Source organism: Arvicola amphibius, chromosome 3 (genome assembly GCF_903992535.2).
Source record: "Arvicola amphibius chromosome 3, mArvAmp1.2, whole genome shotgun sequence".
Lineage (NCBI taxonomy): Eukaryota > Metazoa > Chordata > Mammalia > Rodentia > Cricetidae > Arvicola > Arvicola amphibius.
Genome location: NC_052049.1, coordinates 184411193 through 184432513, shown reverse-complemented (window position 1 = coordinate 184432513; position 21321 = coordinate 184411193). Strand labels below are relative to the sequence as shown.

Below are 21321 nucleotides of genomic sequence, written 5' to 3'. Positions count from 1 at the left end.
CCTTCCACTCAAGTTTACAGAACTCCCTGAAGTTCTGGCCCCTGGGCCTCTTGGGGAACCTGCGGGCTCTGGCTTGAAAATTCCTGCCCTAAAGAAACAGGGCTAGAGGTAACCTGGACCACCAGGGACCAGAGCCCTTGTCCAAACAGAAAACCCATCCGGTTAGTCATAACGGGCTTCCGTGCTATGGACAGTAAGGGTCTTCAAACAGGAATTTTTGTTTTGTTTTGTTTTTGTTTTGGCTGAATTGCTCTTAAGACAGTGGTTCTCAATGACCTCCTTACGGGTTGTATGTCAGATATCACTCATAGCAGATATTTACATTATGATTCATAACACAACATGAGAAATTCAAGGTTTAGGAAGCATTAGGAAGGTTGAGAACCTCTGGTTCAAGTGGACTTGTCTTGACCTTTTATTTCACAGATGTCTTTGTTCCCTCTCTAAAATAATGTTTGCCTTCCTTAATATAAAGAACTTGACTGAACAGTTCAAGTCCTTTATTCCTAAAATAAACCCCCAGGGTAACAGAGTGGAACCAGCACATTAGGCAATCTACCCTCTGGTGACACACTCAGACCATCAGACTGCACATTCGTAAACAGGACATTCAAGGCATTTTTTTGTAGCTGGTGCTTGACACAAAGTCAAGCTACTGAGCAAACCCTTACAACATCCTTTGGAAGGTCACCTGAAGAAAACCAAGACTGAAGGTTGATGTGGCCCACTGCACAGCCCGGGACAGCTGTGTTAGCACTGAGCTCAACTCCCTGAGGAGTTCCTAAACTGCCCACAATCTTCTTGAACACTCTCCTTTTGGGAGAAGAACCAACTAAATGCAATGATTGCATCTTCCCCACTTTGTGGAATTCATGTCCTTATATAGAGGTAAAGTCTTTAAAAATTGATGCTAATCTTCAACTAGAGTCCAGGATTAATCTTTTTTCATTATGAAAAATTTAAACCTATGAGAAATACAGGGAATAAATTTAGCAAACACATATTGGATCTATGTATCCAACTACCCATCTCTAGAGAATTTTAGTGTTTTGTTATAGTTGTCTTTAAAAATGAGCTTGCTGTGCAGGCTCCAATCCCTTGAACACTCACACAGGCAGGCAGGGCAGCTCATATGTGCAATCCCAGCACTCCTAGAGCGGGACAAGAGGTGGAGACAGAATCCCAGGCCAGCTAGCCTGGCCCAGCCAAGGTGGGCATCAAGGAACAATATCTGCTGTCCTCTGACCTCTGCATATGCTCTGGGGCACGCCCTCACTCACACACATAAACACATATGCATGCACATATGTATACACATCACAGACATCAAATATTTTGTACTACTAACACTGAGAGTCTCATACATTCCTTTTTCATCTCATTAAGTATGCCTCAATGTATTTATTAAGAATTTTGCTTTTCTATGATTTTTTTCTAACCAGATCTCAGCCCTGCTTCTCCAAAGAGAAGCCAGTGGGCTTTTGAGAAATGATCTTCTTTTATTTTTATAATAAAATTATAAAAATAAATTCACTTCAGACAATGCCAGCACTGTAATAGAGATATCCTACATTGAATTATGAGCAGGTGGAATCCATGGTCTGTGGTTTCCAGAAAAGAACTCTGACCAATACAACGGGACTTGACTGTCTTTAAGAGTCACCTTGGTGTGTTGTTTCCCTATTGAGAACATCCCACCTAGGTGCAGGGTATACACCTGTAATCCCAGTGCTTGGGAGGCAGAGGCAGGCGGATCTGTGTGAGTTCAAGGCCAGCCTGGTCTATACAGTGACTTCAAGGACAGCCAAAGATACACAGTGACACCCTGGCTCAACTAAAACAACAACAACAAAAAAGAAAACACCCCAAACTTCCTCTTTTGTTTAATTATATACCTAGAAGCGATGTGGTTGGAACACATGAAGGCTAGGGAATCACTTCTTCAGTGGGTTTAGAAATTAATGGTAGGGTCTGGAAAGATGGCTCAGTGGTTAAAAGCATTGACTGCTGTTCCAGAGAACCAGGGTCCAATTTCCAGTAACCACATGGCAGCTCATAACTGTCTGTAATTCCAGTTCCAGGGGACCTGACACCCATGGCAAAACACAAATGCACACAGAAATCAATGGTATTGGATCTTTGTGTGGGGGGTGTATGTGTGTATGTGTGCATGCCTGTATATGCATGTGAAGAGCAGAAGTTGACTTTAGGTATCTTCTTTAATTGCTCTCTACCTTGTTTTATGAGACAGGGTCTCTTAATGATCTGAGTGTTGGCCGGTTTGGCTATACCAGCTGGGGAAGCCCCAAGGCTTTTTCTGTCTCTGCCTCACCAGGGCAGGTGTATGCAGTTAAGCCTGGCTATTTACACGGTTCTGGGGATTGAACGTGGGTCCTCATACTTGTGTAGCAAGAACAATACCAGCTGAGCCATTTCTCCAGCCCTAGGAGTCTTGACTTTTATAATAAATTTCAGTGTCTCTAACTTCCAGCATTTATGGTTTGTAAGTTAACTTGAAGAGTGTCGAGAGACAGCGCAAGAATCAAGGAAACAGTTCATTATACAGATAACAGACAGAAGAAACCACATCCTAAGAGAATGTGCTCTGTCATCTTGGGTGAGCCAAAGAACACATCCCATTAAAAATGCTGCCTGTGGAAGGAGCAAAGGAGAGGCATCTTCCAGAGAAGGGTAGCTGCTATTTTCCAAAACATAAATCGGAAGGGCTTGTGGTAGTTCCCATGTATTTTTCAAGTTTCCTTTTAATGTCAGGGCCCGACAGTCTAGGTTTAACTCCTGGCTTTCCAATCAGGTAGGTGCACAGCTACATCAAAGTTACTTAACTCCTCTGAGACTTGGTTTCCTCTGCCACATGGTGGATGGTATTGACCTTCCAAAGTAGCATGAAATAAGACGCACGTGTAGTGAGCCTAACACATGTCAATCGTGAAGTGAGAGCATCCGTGGCTCTTTGTACATCCTAGAGCACTATGATTAAGCATAGTAAATAGCCAAATAAGCTAGACTGAACCAGAGAGATGGCTCAGTGAGTAAAGGCATTTACCACTAAGCCTGATGACCTGAGTTGATCCTTGGGACCCTCATGGTAGAGAGACCAATGCCTGCAGGTTGTCCTCTGACTTCCACACATGCACGCTTACACACACACACACACACACACACACACACACACAAAATGTAACAAATAATTTTTCAAATAAAATAGCTAGGTCTATTGGCATGTGCGTTCTGGAACCTGTTGGGGCTGAACGGGACAGAGGATTGCTCAACAAATATTTACCGAGTAAGCAATCAGAGATAACAATAGTGATTAATCTAGGATGTGTTTGCTAAATGTTTATATGTTTGGCAAATGCCTTTCACGTGTCACAAATTCTCGTAATAACTCTATATGGTATTTACCACTCGCTATGAAATGAAGGCTCAAAGATATTCAACACCTGGGGCTGAGGAGATAGCTCAGTTGGTAAAGTGACTTGAATTTGATCCCCAGAATCCATTTTTTAAGAGTCCAGTTTGATGGTACACACTTGAAATCCCAGTGCTGGGGAGGTGGGGACAGGTGGGTTGCTGGCTTTTAGTCCAGCCTATTTAATGAGGTCAGTGGTAGATACTATCTCAATAAACCAAGGTGGATGACTCTCCCTTCAGGAACCTCCCTTCCTTACGGGTGACTGTTTTCTTCTGCACAGCTCTTTCCTAATTCTTATGTTTAAGCCTATCTTAAAATATCCTTAAGAGCTGGGCATGGTGGCCCACGAATTTAATCCCAGCATTCTAGAGGAAGAGACAGGAGGATCTCTCTAAATTTGAGGCCAACCTGGTCTACAGAGTGAGTTCCAGGACAGCCAGGGCTATACAGAGAAACCCTGTCAAACAAACAAAAACCTTTAAGAAAACAAATAGCCCTCAACCCACACCACATATTTTACTTAAAACAGTTTAAAAAATGGAATGATGTAAACTGCTTTTATCTTCCTCCCCCCCCTCCAAAAAAACCTAGGAGAAAGTCTTTGTTTTTATTTTGTTTTAAGACAGGATTTCTTTGTAGCTTTGGTGCCTGTCCTGGAACTTGCTCTTGTAGACCAGGTGGCCTTGAATTCACAGGAATCTGTGCGCCTCTGACTCCTGAGTGCTGGGATTAAAGGCGTGCCCGGAGAGAGTCTTTGTAATAGTGAGGCCATCATGACACTATAGCCATGATTCAAGCTAGACTTGATCTAAATTAGAAGTCCCCACTCTGGAGAGGCACCAGCAGCACTCACAGCTGTGAGGATATCTACAACCAAAAAACCCAGAAAAGCCAGTTCTGGTGGTTTATGTTGTAACCTCAGGACTCTGGGAGACGGAGACAGGAAGACCCAGAGGAGTTCAGGGCCTCTGTCCCAACCCTCCCTGACTCCAAGGAAGCAAGCAAGCACAGCAAACAAAACCCAGAAAAAGAACAAGCGTGCTCAGAAGACGCTGGGATCCTCGTGCTGTCAGGATGCCTGGAAAAGCAGCATGGAGGGGTTTCAGAACTGCCAGATGGTCTAGCAATTCTACACGTAAGCATAAACCCTGAACCTCAAAGCAAGAAGTCAAAATGTTTGTACCCCAAGGTTTATAGCAGTATTCATGAAAGCTAAACCACAGAAGCAACCAAAGCGCCCACAAACCGGGAAAAGCAAAGAAGCCAGATACAGACAAGAGAATGCCATCATCCACCTTTAAAATTAAAGATGGACAATAATCACGACTCTTCTGACATAACACTGTTTGTCGGGAGGAAATTCTGACATATAACTACATCATGGATGGAGTCCGAAGGTGTTCTGCTAAAGGGTCACAAACCAGTTCCCGAAAGATAAAAGGAAGGGTGGAAAATCAAAGAACAAAGACAGAAGGCAGTACGGTGGTTGCTAGGGGACATGGAAAGAGGGAAAATACCGATTTACCACTTAACCGATACTTTCAGTTTTACAATATGAAAGAATTACGGGATGGATGGAGTAATGGCTGTACAACAGTAGGACTGTGTTTGGTACCCATGAACTGTATACTTTAAGATGGTAAAATTTGACCTTATGTGGTTTTCTAACATAAAAGATTTATGTTAATTTTATGTGTATGGGTGTTTCACCGGCACGTGTGTCTGTGCATCATATGTACACAGTGCCCACAGAGGCCAGAAGAGGACATCTGATCTACTGGACCTAAGCCCAGGACTTAGAGCTATTGCTCCAGCTAGGGTGTGTGTGTGTGTGTGTGTGTGTGTGTGTGTGTGTGTGTGTGTGTGTTTCTTTAACCACATGTACTCCCATGGGAGAAAGGAAAGACTTGGCTGGGCTGGCGGAGGTAGGATTGGGGGGTTAGCATGTGAAGTACAAGGGCCTGGATTATTCTCCAGCGCTGCATTCTCTGGGAGAAAACATTCGCAAAACACATAGATAACAAAGTACATGAATCTCAATTTATATTTAAAAGACATCAATGATAAGAAATCCAACAACCTAGTTGAAAATTTTAAAATTAAAGTAAGATTCTCGGCATCATCATCGGGATGTCAGGCTTGGGACAGCAATGTGTGCTTAACAAGCTCGAAGCCTTGGGTTCGGTCTCCAGAGCCAATAAAAACAAAATACCAAAAGGCCCAGCTTGATAAGACGCCATTAGCCACTCAAAAGAAATGACAATATCAAAGGCAGATAAGCAGCCTATCAACTGGGACTGTCACTGGCTTGGAATCAGAACGGAACTGCCAGGGAGAATATCTTGGGCCAGTGGAAACATTTTATCTTGATAGAGACGGTGGTTTCATGGTTGTCTTTGTCAAGACTCACGCAGCTTTGTAAATGTGTATTTTTATTCTCTGTAAATTTACCTTGACACATCTATTAAACGTCAGATCAATCAAGGCGATCGAGTGTGACAAGTACATGCCTGTACTTGGAGGCTGAATACTTGGGAGGCTGAAGCAGAACTGCGAGCTCCAGGCCAGCCTAGGCTAGACAGGGAGACCCTGCTTCAAAGACAAAAAGAAGCCCTGAAATCACTCAGGGAAGAAGTCAGTCCTAAGGCAGTGCTAGGGCCTCCCATGGAGTAGAAAAACTAACTCTCAGGCTGGGGAGGTGGTTAGCTCAGTTAGTAAGGGTCTGGAGGCACAAGGACTGGAGTGAGATCCCCACCACCCACAAAGAGCTGGGCACAACAGCAGAGCTTGTCATCTCAGAGGAGGGAAGGTGAAGACAGGGATCTCTCTGGGGCTGGCGACCTGACCAGTTCGGCTAAACTAATGACAGCCAGGCTAAGCAAGAAACCCTGTCTCAAAAAGCAAGGTGTCAAGGACCTGAGGAAGCAAACCTAGGGTGACCTCTGGTCTCCACCTGCATACGCACATACGTGTAAACAGCTGTATATGCACACACATGAACACACCTGCACACATGCATACATGAATACACTCCCCCACCCCCCCACACACACCCAGTTGCTGGTGCTTATACATTAAACAAAGTTAACAACAATACAGATTTTAGAACTGCTTGATGACTGCCATTAAATATACGACTGTAAACAAAAGTGGATATATTCTATTTCCTGAAGAAGGGGAAAGAAAATTCGGCCTTGACTGAGGTCTTTGGACTCAGAGTCAATGGTTTCTGTCTTGGGCTTCAGCAAGTTCAACACAGAACAAACAGCCAAGCATGGAAGCCAAATCTGGCCTGGAATACATAAAGTACAATTTGGAGCACTATATTCTTTCTTCCTGGCCCTACGAGGCTACATTTATCAAGCCATGTTGACAAGGTAAAGCAGTTTGTTCTTCAGGGTGCTGGAACATCGCCATGCGGTCTTTGGTTACGTACTAATTTTGAAAAGCAAGAATAGCTCCGGCCATCAAATGTTCAGCCACTTTGCTTCAATTTTTAAAGCGCTCTACAGTACAAGGATTTGGGAACATTCTGGCAAACAGCCTTAATACAAATTATAATTACAAAGAAACCTTTCAGTTTTTGATTTGACACAGCTCCTCAGAACCAACACGCACTATTGCGTAATCCTAGGCACCATAAAGACGGGTTTTGATTGGGTCCTGGTTCAGGAGGATTATACCATCCATGTTTGCTGCTGTGATTCCAAATATCAATGTCCACATGGCAACCTACAGCTTCCAGGGGCTCCAGAGCCTTTGCTTTGCTGTACGTTGTTAGCACGGAGCTGGGAAGACAAGCAGTCACCTAACTTCATGTCAAATCACTTATGTATTCCCATTTTTTTATACTAAAGGAGAGGAAAGATGTATTTAAAGGTAAGGAGAAAAGAGTGTGTGTATATGTGTGTGGGAGGCTCACACTCACATGTGTGTGCACGTGTGTGGAGGCTGACGTTGGTAGCATCCTTGACTGCTTCTACCTTACTTATGGAGACAGGGTCTCTCAGGCAGTCTGGCCAGACAGCTTGCTCTTGGGATCCAGTCTCCACCTTTGGATTGCTGGGATTAGAGGCAAGTCACCACTCCCATTTGGCAGTGGCATGGGTTCTGGGGAGTAGGACTTTGGTCCTCGAGTTTATAAAGCAAATGATTTTTTCTACTGAGTCCATCTTCTCAGCCCAACAAAAGGGATTTTAAAAAGCCCCCCCCCAACATACACCCATGCCCAACTCTTAACTTTAAATGTCTGATGAGTAAGGATGTAATACATGGAAAATAAGTTCTAAGGTGTATGTTATAATTTCACTATTACCCAAGAGGATCCATCGTCCTTTCCAGACACCTCTGGCTTGTGTACTGTATCTCCTCTGGATCAGTGGTGGAGTGATATTTACATGTACAGTGTTTACATATGTGTGCAGACGCACTTGTGGCCAGTTCTCTCCCATTCTCTGCCACTTACCGGCTTGAAGGTCTAGTGACCTGCAGCCCCCTTCACATGACCCTGTCTCTTCCTCCACTGCCAGCCTGTCCCTTCTACAGGACAAAAAGGGAAAAGCCCTTTGGCTGAAAATTAAAATCTACGGTGTGAGGTCTTTTCTGAGAACCCCATCCTGATGTCTCAAAGGGCGGGGGTGGCAGGGTGCTATAGGAAATTCTACTTCCAGTAGCCTTTAAGTTACCCCCCCCCCTTGGGCGGGGATTCTTATATTATATATGCCGATATTAAGCGCATTCCCTCTCTCTTCCTTCTACGGAATTCCGTTGCTGTTCCCTGTTCAAGCAGAGGACTGTGATCTGTGAGTCTACCCCTAAATAAATAACCCTTTATTATACTCGATTCTGAGCTAGTGTGGGATTTCCTTTTAGTGTCCTTCTTCACAGGGCGGGGTGTCTCTATCAGGGGGGTGCTCCGGCAAATCATCCTGAAACAAGTTTCTGGAGACTACAGGCCCACGTCCAAGGCAGTCTGAGCCAGAAGCAGACTTTCCCAGTCACCTGCCAGGAAGCTCTCTCTCTCTGATGGCCACGTACACTAAATGCAGACCCACTATTCTGTGTTTACCCCAAAAAGGCATTTCTATTTGATTAAATGGAGAGTTCCTTAACTGAGAAATAAAATTAAAGGTACAAAGCTGAACATTCTCACTAACCAAACAGAACAGCAGCTTAAAAACACATTTTATATTAGGAAAGTGGGGGAACTTGGAGTTTAATTTGTGTGAAGGCTAAAGCTTATAAATTAACCCTTTCAAGGCCAGTCAAATTACTGGTGTCCCGGTAGCCCTACTGGTCTATAGTTGACTTTAGACTTAATCCATTCTTATCTTCTTGCTCTTTGTTTTGTTTTTTGTTTTCATAGACAGTGTCTATTTTACGCTGGCAGACTTAGAACCTGCTCTGTAGAACAGGCTGGCCTCGAACTCACAGAAATCCACCTGCCTCTGCCTCCCAAATGCTGGGATTAAACCAGCTAAGAATTTTTAAGATATTGAAAGTACTAAGAGAATTTGACTTTTACATGTTCACTTGCATAATATTGAAATAAATTTTTTTTTTTTTTTGGTTTTTCGAGACAGGGTTTCTCTGTAGCTTTGGAGCCTGACCTGGAACTAGTTCTTGTAGACCAGGTGGTCTCGAACTCACAGAGATCCACCTGCCTCTGCCTCCCGAGTGCTGGGATTAAATGCGTGAGCCACCGCCGCCCGGCTTTATTTTTTTTTTTTTTTTTAAAAAAAAGCATAAGTATTTGGGACTGAAGAGATAGCTCAGTGAGGGGAAGCACTGGCTGCTTTTGCAGAGGACCCTGGTTCTATTCCCAGCAGCCATATGCAGGCTCACAGCCATCTGGAACTCCAGTTGACAGGGATGTGACACCCTCTTCTGGCCTCTGTAGGCAGCAGGCATGCAAGCGGTGCCCAGTCATACATGCAGGCAAAACACCTGTACTCATAAATTAAAAATAAACAAATCTTTAAAACGTATATATAGATTTCTTACACTTATTTATTTCCAGGGTGGGCGCCCAGCAGAGCACACGTATGGAGGTCAGGGACAACTTCCTGGTTCTCTCCTTCCACCGTATGTGTCCTGGGGTTCAAACTCGGCTTGTCAGGCGGGTGGACAGCATCTTTAGACGCTGAGCCATCTCACCCACCCTTGCAATGAGCCTCAAAAGGACAACTTATCCCACTCCAGTCTTTGAAGTATCTAATTTGGCTGCTCATGCGTGCCTGTCGCCTCAGTGCTGAGGTGTGAGAACAGCCAACTTGGTGGCACGGAGTGACACCCTGTGTCAAAACCATTACATAAATTAGTATTTAATTTGGCTGAGATTAAACATTAATTGAGGGCCTTCCAGGAAGACAGAGTAGATGCGCTCACTTCCTCTCCTTCCCACCCAACACAGTTAACCCTCTGGACTTTGTATGAGGGACAAACAAGCCAATCTTGGAAAGCAGAGAGAAGGCAAATCAGGTAGCGACCATGAGGCCTGAAGAACAATATGGCGATTTCCCTGGGGACCCCTTCTGCCTCATGGATCCAAGACCCACTGCTCAAGAAGTTTCATATGAAAGACAAAAAGCGCAGCTGCAGATAAGAGTCCCAGAAAAGCTTTTCTTTGCAACCCAGAGGCCATGAAAGGAATGAAAGAAAAATTTCAGAGATGAAAGGAAAATCTGGTGAAACTATAATATTCCAGATAATAATCACCATTTTGCAATCAAACACCACGCATGCACGCACGCACACACACACACACACACACACGCACGTACACACACGCACGCATGTACACACACACACATGCCCTTGTGGACCTGCCCCTTAAATACCAGTAAATAGCTGAGGACTACTAACCAAGAACTCTACTCTCATCAGGAGCAGTGAGCTAAGTCACTAGCCCTGATGGCGACAAAGAAGGCCATGTACAGTTCAGGGCTGGTGATGAGCCCAGAGATGTAAGTGGCGACCACGTGACCAGTGGGGCCTCCCACCCTGACCCAGTAGGAAGACGCTTCCCTGTCCACTAGGATGGTATCACCGGAGGTGTGGGAAGCGCCAAGGCTTTCAACACCCATCGAGATAAAGAGGCCAGTCCCTTGTAACTTATTTAAGACCACGTGGACACTGAACTTCCCTCCTCTGCCCAGCAGACGTCAGAAGAGGCCAATGGAAAGAATGGGAACAAGGCAGGGCTCCCCTTTCTGGCTAGAGCCAAGTGGGAGTAACCTAACTAAGACGGAAGGCTTAAACAGGACCCAGAGTCTTGTCATAACATGAAGATCTCCAGGTTTTGACTGTAATTCCCTTGTTATACCAAACCCAGGACATCTCAAACTGAACGAAAAAGAGCAATCGGCAGATGGAAATACCACGATAACAGAGATGGTGGAAGACGTCAAAGCAGCCATGACAAAAATGCCCCAACAAGTAACTGAAGCACACTGGAAACAAATGGAGGGAGGGGAGGGGATAGAAAGCCTCAGCAATGAACAAATTATACAGAAGAAACAAACTTAGAATGAAAGGGCCCATGGCTGGGGCCTGGGAGATGGCTCACTTTCCACACTAGTGTGAGGACCAGGGTTCAGATTCCTCAGCCGCCATGTAAACTCTGGGTGGGCATGGTGATGTATTTGTGATCCCAGCGCACAGAGGGTGAAGGGTCTCCCGGGAGCATGATAGCAAGCTAGATTTAGAAAAACTTAGTGAGCTGTGGGTTCAAGTGAGAGACCCTGCCTCAGGATGTAAGTGGAGGACATGTGGAGACAGCTGGTGTCCACCTCGTGCCCATGTGCACACACCACGCTACACCCATGAAAGAAGTGTGAGGAAAACATCCCAGTGAGTAGCTTCTACAGCAGAGCTCGAAGGGAGAGAACCAGAAACTACCCAGTTTGAACAAGAGGGGATTGAAAGGGAAAAAGTCACTAGAACAGCATTGACTAACCTTCAGGACTACAGTAACAAAAGGGACCGTGGAGGTTGGAGAGGCGGCTCAGTACTTAAAACGGCTGCTCTCACAGAGGACCCAGGTTCCTTTTCCAGCAGCCACATAGTGGCCCACAATACTCTACACCTCCAGTTCCAGAGGGTCCTGTGCCCTCTGGCCCCCACAGGTACCAGATACACTTGTGATGCATGCATACACGCATACACACACACACACACACATACAGGCAAAACATCCATACACATAAAATAAAAATAACTGAGTTTTAATTTTTTAAAAAAAAATGGTGTCACTGGCATCTCAGGGGATAAGAACGGGTAGGGCTGAAAAGGACTCAGGGGAATAATGGCTGAAAACTCCCCAAATTTGGCCAGAGACATAACCCCAAGAAGCAAAATGAACTGGCAATAAACAAATCAAAGAAATCTATGCCAAGATGCATCATAATTAAACTAATGAAAACTAATGATCATACAGCCTCTTTGGAAAACAGCACAGCTGTTTCCTTTACAATTAAACCCAATATGCTTAGCACACCAAGCTCATATGGGTTTTGACCCAAATGAATTGAAAACTCGTCTCTACCAAAGACATGGACACAGTTGCTCAGAGTGACCTTGCTGTCCCTCCAGGAGTGAACTATGACTAAACTGTCGCATATCTACAGAGCACATCGTTACTCAATACCAAAAACAAGAGGATCTGCGGGGCTGGGGGAGGGAGCATTGTCGGAAAGTGTTGGCCGTGCAGACATGAAGACCTGAGCTGACCCAGATTAAAGGGCAGGGCACGGTGCCACGCACTGTGAGGCACGAAGACCTGAGTTGATTGTCAGAACCCAGATTAAAGAGCAGGCATGAAGATCTGAGTTCCAGCATCAGAACCCAGATGAAAGAGCAGGGCACGGTGCCATACACTGTGAGGCACAAAGACCTGAGCTGATCATCAGAACCCAGATTGAAGGGCAGAACATGGTGTCACACACTTGTATGCCCAGCACTGGACAGGCAGAAAGGGGCAGATTCCTAGGATTCAGTGGCCATTGACTAGCCTAATTGGTGAGCTCCAGGCCAATAACAGACCCTGTCTCAAAAAACAAAGGGAACAGCTCCTGAAGAAAGACACCTGATGCTGCCTTCTGGTCCTTATATTCATCTGCGCACATGTACACCTATACACATGTGCACGCATGCACACACACACACACACACACACACACACACACAGAGGAAGAGAGAGAGAGAGAGAGAGAGAGAGAGAGAGAGAGAGAGAGAGAGAGAGAGAGAGAGAGAGAGAGAGAGAGAATGAATTACAAATAAAGTAAATCTTTAAAAAATAATTCCTCTGTGGGTTGGTGTATCCCTAGCCTGGTCTACTACAGCTAGTTACAGGACAGCCAGGGCTGTTATATAGAGAAACCCTGTCTCAAAAAAAACCGCACACACAAACACAAAAAAAAACCACAAAAAAGGAGGAAAGGAAGAGGAAGAGAAAGAAGAAGAAGAAGAAGAAGAAGAAGAAGAAGAAGAAGAAGAAGAAGAAGAAGAAGAAGAAGAAGCACCACCATCACCAGCAGCAGCAGTAGTAGCAGCAGCAGCAGCAGCAGGAGGAGGAGGAGGAGGTGGCAAACCTATGGACACACTAGAAAAGATCAGCAGTTGCCAGAGGCTGGGGGTTGGGAAGGATGGGTGAACACAGAAGTTTTTTAGGGCTGTGAAATCATCCTGCTAGACGCTGTAACGGTGGACACATATCACTGCATCTTTATCTAAACTCATAAAGCGGACAATGGCGACAGTGAGCCCTAATGTGTACTTCTTGTGCCGGGCGATAATGATGAGCAGACGCAGGGTCATAAAACTTTAATCACAGCTCAGCTCTGGATGCTGACCGTGGGGGAGGATGCCCCACACTTGGCGCTGGGGGCTGTGTCGAGCTTTCTGCTCAATTTGACCGTGAGCCCGGTGCTCTTCTGAACATTAAAGTTCACTTAACAATCGCAGGGAACTGAATGAAAGTGGAAATGTCAAAATGCGTGGGGATTGCTACAGCAGTGCTTAGACGTGCGCGGCTCTAAACGCATTTACCAGGAAGGCCAAAGGGCACCTGGGTCTCAGAACTTCTCTCCAACCCAAATCAAACCAAGCAGCAGAAAGAAATGAGAAAACTGAACACAAGAAAATAGAGAAGCAGAAAAAAAACATGAACAAAGTCTAAGGAAACTGAGATACCCCTAACAAGACTGACAGAAAACAATAATACGGGGTCACAAGTGACCACTGCCCTCATTGCTATTCGTTCTGTTCACATCAGCAAGATGGCAAGGGAATTAGAACTACGAAGGCCCGATGCACAGACATTTGTCAGCAGAAATGAAATGTATGGAACCTCAAGCAACCCACTCTATCGCAAGTCTTCCCGTATGGAAGAGATTATTTAAACAGCTCTGCAACTACTGAAAAACAATTGAATATGGAGATTTAAAAACTGCCCCAAAGAAATTTCCAGGCCCAGATGATTTCGGTGGAAAATAAACATGCTAATTCCACACAGTTGGTTCCAGAACATAGGACAGAGAGCTCCTGACGTATTTCATGGGGCTGATGTCAGGAAGAGTCGACTTAAGAGAATAGAAATAAGTGAAACTCTAGACAGGGCCACAGATAGTTTATCAAGGCTTGGAAAAGAGGTACGCAAGAGAAGCAGTTTATTCAAGGAGATCAGGCTGGGTTTTTAGTCGAAAGTCAACGTGCTCTGTCATCAATTAGCAATGACTGTCCTCACTCATGCAGGCAAAGCCTATGGAAAATTTCAATATCAAAACTCAGAAAACCCAGGACAGAGAGAACTTCACCAACCCAATGAGTTAAAAATTAACAACTGGAATAGGCGGTAGTGGCTCACGCCTTTAGTTCTGGTACTCAGGATTAAATCAGGAACCTCTGTGAGTTTGAGGCCAGCCTGGTCTACAGAGCAAGTTCTAGGACAGCCAGGGCTACAAAGAGAAACCCTGTCTCAAAACAAGCAAACAAACTCTGACGACTGACACTGTAGCTACTGTAGAAACTGTTGGTTCTGGGAGCTGGGAGCTGTCCTGGTTTAGAGAGGAAGCGTCCCGACAGTCTCAGGCATTTGAACACTTCGGCCCTAGATGGTGAAGCTGTTTGGGGAGGGTTTGGATGGTAAAGCCTGGCTGGAAGAAAGTACATGACTGGTAGTGGGTTTTGACATATAAAGTCATTCGCCTATTTCCGGTCGGCTCTCTCCCTTCACGTGGCTGAAGATGTGAGCTCTCAGCTTTCTAGTCCTCCGTCAAGCCTGCTGCTTGCTGCTGTCTGTCCCCCACCATGAGGGACTCTTATCCCGCTGGAACCATTAAGCCCAAATAAACCCTTTCTTCTGTGAGTTGCTTCGCTCATGGTTTTACCACAACAGGAAAGTAACCAAGATAGGAGCAAGCAAAGACATCCATCCATCCTCACCAGTAACTTAATTTACTGTTCCACGTTCTCGTCAGTGTGATAAAGCAAGAAAAATAAATAAAAGACAAACAGCCCCAACGAAGAAAAACAAATATTCTTATTTGACAAGATAGCTTACATCAAAACTTGCAGGAATCCACAGAAAGGCTCACAGCAAATCAGTGAGCTCAACGACAAGGACACAGGATAAGTATACAACTGCAACTATATGTCTTCATGCTAACACGGAACACATGAACATCCACATCCAAACTTCTAAGTGCTTTAAGAAGAGTGCACAGTGCAACATTAATAAGATTTGCTTACTAAAATGTAGACAGAGACTGCTCGGTTTCCTGGCCTCCCAGACCCAAATAATCACACAGAAGCTATATTAATTACAACACTGTTTGGCCTATTAGCTCAGGCTTCTTATTAACTAACTCTTACATCTTAAATTAACCCATTTCTAACCAGGTAAGGTTCTGACACATCCTTCTCCTTCAGCACCTACATGGCCTCTCTTTTTGACTCCACCTACTCTCTTTCCATATTGCTCCCAGCCTGGCTATATTCTGCCCCGCCATAGGCCAAAGCAGCTTTATTCATTAACCAATAAGAGCAACACATATACAGACGGACATCCCACATTACTGAGAATCACACAACCCTGATGCGAGTCAACCCATGCCCGGATTTTTTACGTGACTGACAGACTCTCACGCTTGGGGAGTTATTCTGAACAGTTGAGCCATCTTCACGGACCCTGTTCTTCACCTGAGCTTGTTTAAAATCTGTTGTGTGGGTCTGTTTCTGAGTTCTGTGTCTTACTCCACTGTTTCTGAGCCCGCATCATTCAATCTTAAATACAATTCGTGGCCACTCCCTGCCTTTAGGAATGTGATGGCTGGGGCTAGGGAGATGGCTTGGTGGGGAAAAGTACTTTCTGTACAAGTATGAGGATCAAGCTCAAAACCCAAGCACCCGCTTAAAAAGCCAGATGTGGCTGCACAAGTCTGAAACCCCAATGCTGTGTGCAACAGAGCCACAAGGGTAGTAGGGACTTGGTCACTAGGCTGGTTCAGCGAGAGACCCTGTCTCCAGGGAATGAGGCAGTTGTGACAGCACAGGACATACCATATACATACATGTAATAAAATAATTTTTAAAAATGACATGAAATACTCGAGAGGCTTTAGAGAAACAGATGCCTTCTACTTGCTATTAAGAAAGCAAAATGGTGTGTTTACTCAAGGAAACAGTAGTTTAGTTTAAATAAAAAACCATGAATAAACATGTGGTCGTCGCATGACCCAAGTAAAATGTTAATACGTGTATACAGTAATTTTAATCAAAATACCCCTATTGTAGAAATAACCCAGATTATCTTCAGAGGAAGGACAACCAGACTGCAGGCTGCTCACACCGCAGAATAATACACAGCAAGGAAAAAGAAAAGCCCAAATGTTAGCATGAACAACCACCGAATGACTCCGTGGAGAATCACACTGGGGGGAAAGAGCAAACTGAAAAGACCACATTTTGTCTGACCGCACCGAGCCAACATTTCTGAAATGGCAAAACTTTGGAAAGAGAAAACAGAGTAGGGGTTGCCAGTGTGCAGGGATGGAGGGAAAAGGCTGTCTCCTGGTAATGTAACTTCTGCCTCGATAAGGCCATTCTCAACATCCTGGCTGGGAAGCCATTCAAAGTCTTGAAAATATTAACACTGAGGGGATCAGGGCAGAGGAGACAGAGGATCTCTGTGACCCCTCCCCTTCTTTCCTCTTCGAAGGGTCTTGTCACAGGTTAGCCTGGAATCTGTGATCTGGGTCTCAGGAGTTCCAAGTATAGAGGGTACACTACACCTGGCTCTGTGTGATTTCTTGTAACAACATATAATCTACAGTTATGCCTAAATAAAAGTGTAAGCTGGGCATGGGGAACTTAAGTCTGGTGCAGGGTGCACACCTTTAATCCCAGCACTGGGACACAGAGGCAGGGGATTGCTGAGCTTGTGGCCAGCCTGATCTACACAGACAGGGCTACATGGGAAACCTGTCTCAACAACAACAGCAGCAACCGTGACAAAATGTTTACTTCTAAAAACTGAATTAACTGGGTACACTGGCACAGGACTGCAACCCCAGCATTTAGGAGGTACAGGCTAACTGAAGGCTACACAGAAAATTCCTGGGCAGCCTGAACTTCATGAGACCTTGTCTCACACACCCCTCGACAAAGTGTTAGTGTGAACCTCCCTTCAGCCTATCCTGTCTGTGAAATGATCATAGCTTAGAAGAACCTTCTCTTAGTTGTAATTCTGTCAGTACCTCCAAGGTTGGACACTCTCAGTTATGACTAAAAACTGCTCTTTCAGAGAATCGGGTTCAAGTCCCAGCACCCACATGACAATGTACAACTGTGTGTAACTCCAGCCTTGGTCTGACTCCCTCTTCTGGCCTCTGTACGCAAAGGGTACACATACATGCATGTAGGTAAAACACCATACACATGAAATAAAAATTTAAAAGTTTAGAATGATATTTAATAAAAGACTAAGGGTCACAAACATTTATGAGAAGCAGACACAAGACTCTGGGCCCGAATAGCTGCACAAATACACCAGCCTGTGGTAACCTCTAGCAAGCCTATTAGCTCACAAACAATCAGCTGTTTAGCTAGCATTGAAATGTTCTGGGTATTTCTGCATATTAATCGAGGTTTCTTTGGGTTTTGTTTTGTTATTGTATAATTCTTTCAAATTATTTCTTTCCAAAGAGCTAGGGGAAATGTCCTTTCTTGGTTTAAAAAAAATTCATCCATAAAACAAAAGCACATTTTCATCAATTTTTAAACAAAGAGCCAAAGTTGCCTCACTTGCCACTCAGCCTTTGCCCCAAGGGAATCATCTCTGTACATTTGTCTCATTTTTGTATGTGCATTCCTAGACATTTGTTCAGTTTTGTGTATTTGATTTAAAAAAAAAACAAGATAGGATCACACTGTTATGTCATTCTTGAGATTTCTCACTTTGGAATGTCTCAGAAAGTCACATGTCTATATGTTCAGATGTAACTGAACTTGTCTGGTCCGATGGCCTGGGAGCATTGTTTCTGCAGGACTGAGGGCCCACAGTCCAGCCTTACTCACCTGTTGACACAGGATGGCTGGGAATGTTGCTATAGCAAGCCATGCCGTCAGCAGTGACATCATCGCGCTGTGTCTCTGAGTGCAGAGGAGGTAATACCTCTGTGACAGAGACACAGAGACACTGGTCCCCTCTATTATGGTCTTCTCTTTTCCCTACGTGGGCTAGACAATTTCCTTGATTTTGTTTGAGGCTAAGGGAGGGTACGTGATCCAGTTCTGGCCAATTAAACATGAACAAAAGTTTACTGAGCAGCCCCTGGGAATGGTCGGCTTTCCAGGTAAGAGGGATAAACATGAGTGGCTCTGTCCACTTTCCTGCCTTGAGGATGACACTTCAGTGAGTACTGGGCTGCAGCCAGGATGCGACGTGGGGGTGGGGGAGCCACGAGATTCACTGTGATGCTGGCTCTAACATCAGAGCGGCTTGCCGAGGGCCACAGGAGTCACTTGTCATTAAGGAGGAGCTGGCTTAGGCTGCCGGAAGCCTGGTTTTCTGTTACTTGCAGCCAAAAGCATTCCTTACGCTTTAAGTATTAAATTACTCTTGAAAATGCCTGCACCCCTGGGGCTGGTTAAGAGCACTGGCTGCTCCTTCAGAGGGTTCAGTTCCAGCACCTACATGGTGACTCACAACAACCATCCTTACCCCCAGTTCCTGGGGATCAAACACCACCTTCTTCTGGCCTCCACAGGTAGCAGGCACACACATGGCATATGGACATATATGCAGGCAAAACACCCACAGAAATGAAATACAAATAAATAAATGCTAACGACAAGTAAAACCTGTGCTATTTTTTTTTTTAAATTTTCTCCCAAAACATGTCAGCTTTGAACCCTGGAAGTCACCTAAGTGTTTAACAAGATGACCTGGGAATGGTCGTGCACAAACACACTTGTCATTTGGTTTTCTTCTCCCATGGCTTTCTCATTCCTACCTCTTGACTACTTTTCTGGGTGCTATGTGACAGCAAAGTGGGGACAGTTAGCCTGTCGGGGGTCACGGTTCCTCGGAGCCTCACACATACAACGGGGAGGAACAGCCCAGAGAGACAGGCTAAGGTGACACGTACTATGTCAAGAAGTAATTCAACTTGCTGCCAGCACATCCAGCTTCTTTTCAGTGTCTTTGACACTGAGACAAAGGCTGTGGAGCAGTGGCACACTGGCACACAGGGCAGAGTCCTCAATATACGGCTTCTTTCATCCCTCCCATCAAACCCAAGAGTGCTTGGTCTCTGTCATGCCTATTTGACAGAATAAATAATGGAAGCAAACATTTTTTAAAAAACCATCAATCAATTTCATACCACAAACACTTCCAAACACTGCAGGTCCAATATTTAATGACAAAATGACTGTCTGTCTTCATTTAAATTATATAAAATATGTTCTGCCTATCTAAAGATACCAGCGTACTTAATCTGGAAACACTGCTGAACCCGTTTGGTGGTTTGTTCTTCTAAAGAATCTGTTTCAAATCTGATTCTCAGGAATAGACATGAAGGTGGGAGGAGCGTGTGTTGGAGGGGGCTAAGGGGAACTGGGGGTGGATATGATCAGGATAAGCTGAATACCTGTGGGACTCTCAAGGCACAAGCCGAATTCCCCCCCCCCCCCCCAATTTCTCTATATAGCCTTGGCTGTCCTGGAACTTGATCTGTAGACCAGGCTGGCCTTGAACTTACATAGATCATCCTGCCTCTGCCTCCCAAGTGCTAGGATTAAAGGCGTGTTCCAACACTGCCAGGCCCCAACCAAGCCAAAAATATTTTTAAAAATAAATAGATAAAACAATGATTCTCAAGTATTTTGTTATACCACATATAATCAAAATTATATCAACTTTTTGGAGTAAAAAACTCATGTTAGTGGTATTTTAAGGCTTTTACTAGCCAGGCACCCCACCCTAGGACAGCAGGCCTGGAATTCCCCTAATCAGTTAACAAGTAACCAGGCTGACACTGAAACAAAATAGACTGTTAACGATATGAAAGGCCGGTCCAGAAAAGCAATGTCAACAAGCCCAACGAGGCAAGCAACTCCAGGAACGCTACAAGGTCTGGCTTTTCTATAGACTGACTCTGCTTCAGAAACCTGAGCCGGCAGAGGACGAGGGAGTTTGCAAAACTGCAGCTCAGAGGCTGGAGCGGCAAGAGGGCCCGGGTCCTGGCAAGTATCCCCTAGCTGCCTGCCACAGCTCTTGCTACAAGTCCACAGTAGAGAGGACCACTGGGTTCACCAAGCTCAGAGACCCTCCCCAAGGGGACATCCCCAGCCAGGGTCCCCAAAACTCCAGCTCCTACGGTGGGAAGGCTAGACTCCAGAGGGGCTATCCACATAGGCCCCAGGCAGGCGTGGAATTCACTCCAAACCCTCTTGCAGGGTTTTCAAAACCTTTATAGGGCACGAAAGGCTTCTGGGGAGTTTGAATTCTCTGTTTTACATTTAGAAAACCAGTCTGTAGATGCAGGCAGTGTTTACAGTGTACGGGGTGAAATGGATGGCAAATCCCCACCCAAGGGGACCTCTGGAGAGTCTCTGTATTCTCCTGGCTTGTCCGGGGATCCTACTTGGGGGTAAGTGCTGGACTGTTCCTCCATCCTCATCCTATTTCCCAGGAGGGCTGCAGTCCCTGTTCACTGCACAGGCACACAGGCTGGAGGGGGCAAGCAGGTCCTTGGGGAGGGGGACAGGGTGTTTGTCCTGCACATGCCAGAAGGACAGTGAAGCAAGAGTTAGTCGCTAGAACAAACCAAGCCAGATTGGTCAGCTCTTCAAAACAGTCTGTCCAACCTGCAGGACACACAGTGACTCCAGGCAGTTCCCAGGGGTCAACAGACCAAGAAAGAGAGCAAAAAAAGTAAACAGAGAAAAAGACTGGGGCCAGAATATGCCCCCAAACAAACCAGGAGCAACATTGCATTGCCGGCTGGGTCCCTGACCAGTTCCCCAAAGCTCTAACAGAGTGTTGCTTAGAGCCCCCACCCCCACCCTAATCACCAGAGGCCTTGGAGTTCCTCACACTCTGAGACAAGAGCTAGGAAGGAAGTGTGCGCGTGTGCCTGTACGTATGTGATGCTGTGGGGTCAGCACAGCTCCTCTTCCACTTGCACAACCAACTATTCTCAAGACATGGCCTCACTGTGCTGTGCACAAGCATGTGTGCACTCCTGTACCCACAGTTTCTTGGTCAGGGCGGCGGATACACACACACACACACACACACACACACACACTTACAGTAGAGAGACACAGTGCATTCGTTCTGCCAGTCGGGTAGTGTAGGCATACGATCACACGCACACCAACTC

General features: G+C 45.3%; 1 protein-coding gene across 2 annotated transcripts in view; it reads right to left on the bottom strand.

The window, feature by feature from the left end:
* The window catches only part of Ctdspl (CTD small phosphatase like), a 117941-nt gene that overhangs the window by 96053 nt on the left and 567 nt on the right, over nucleotides 1-21321 (bottom strand). The window lies entirely within an intron of this gene.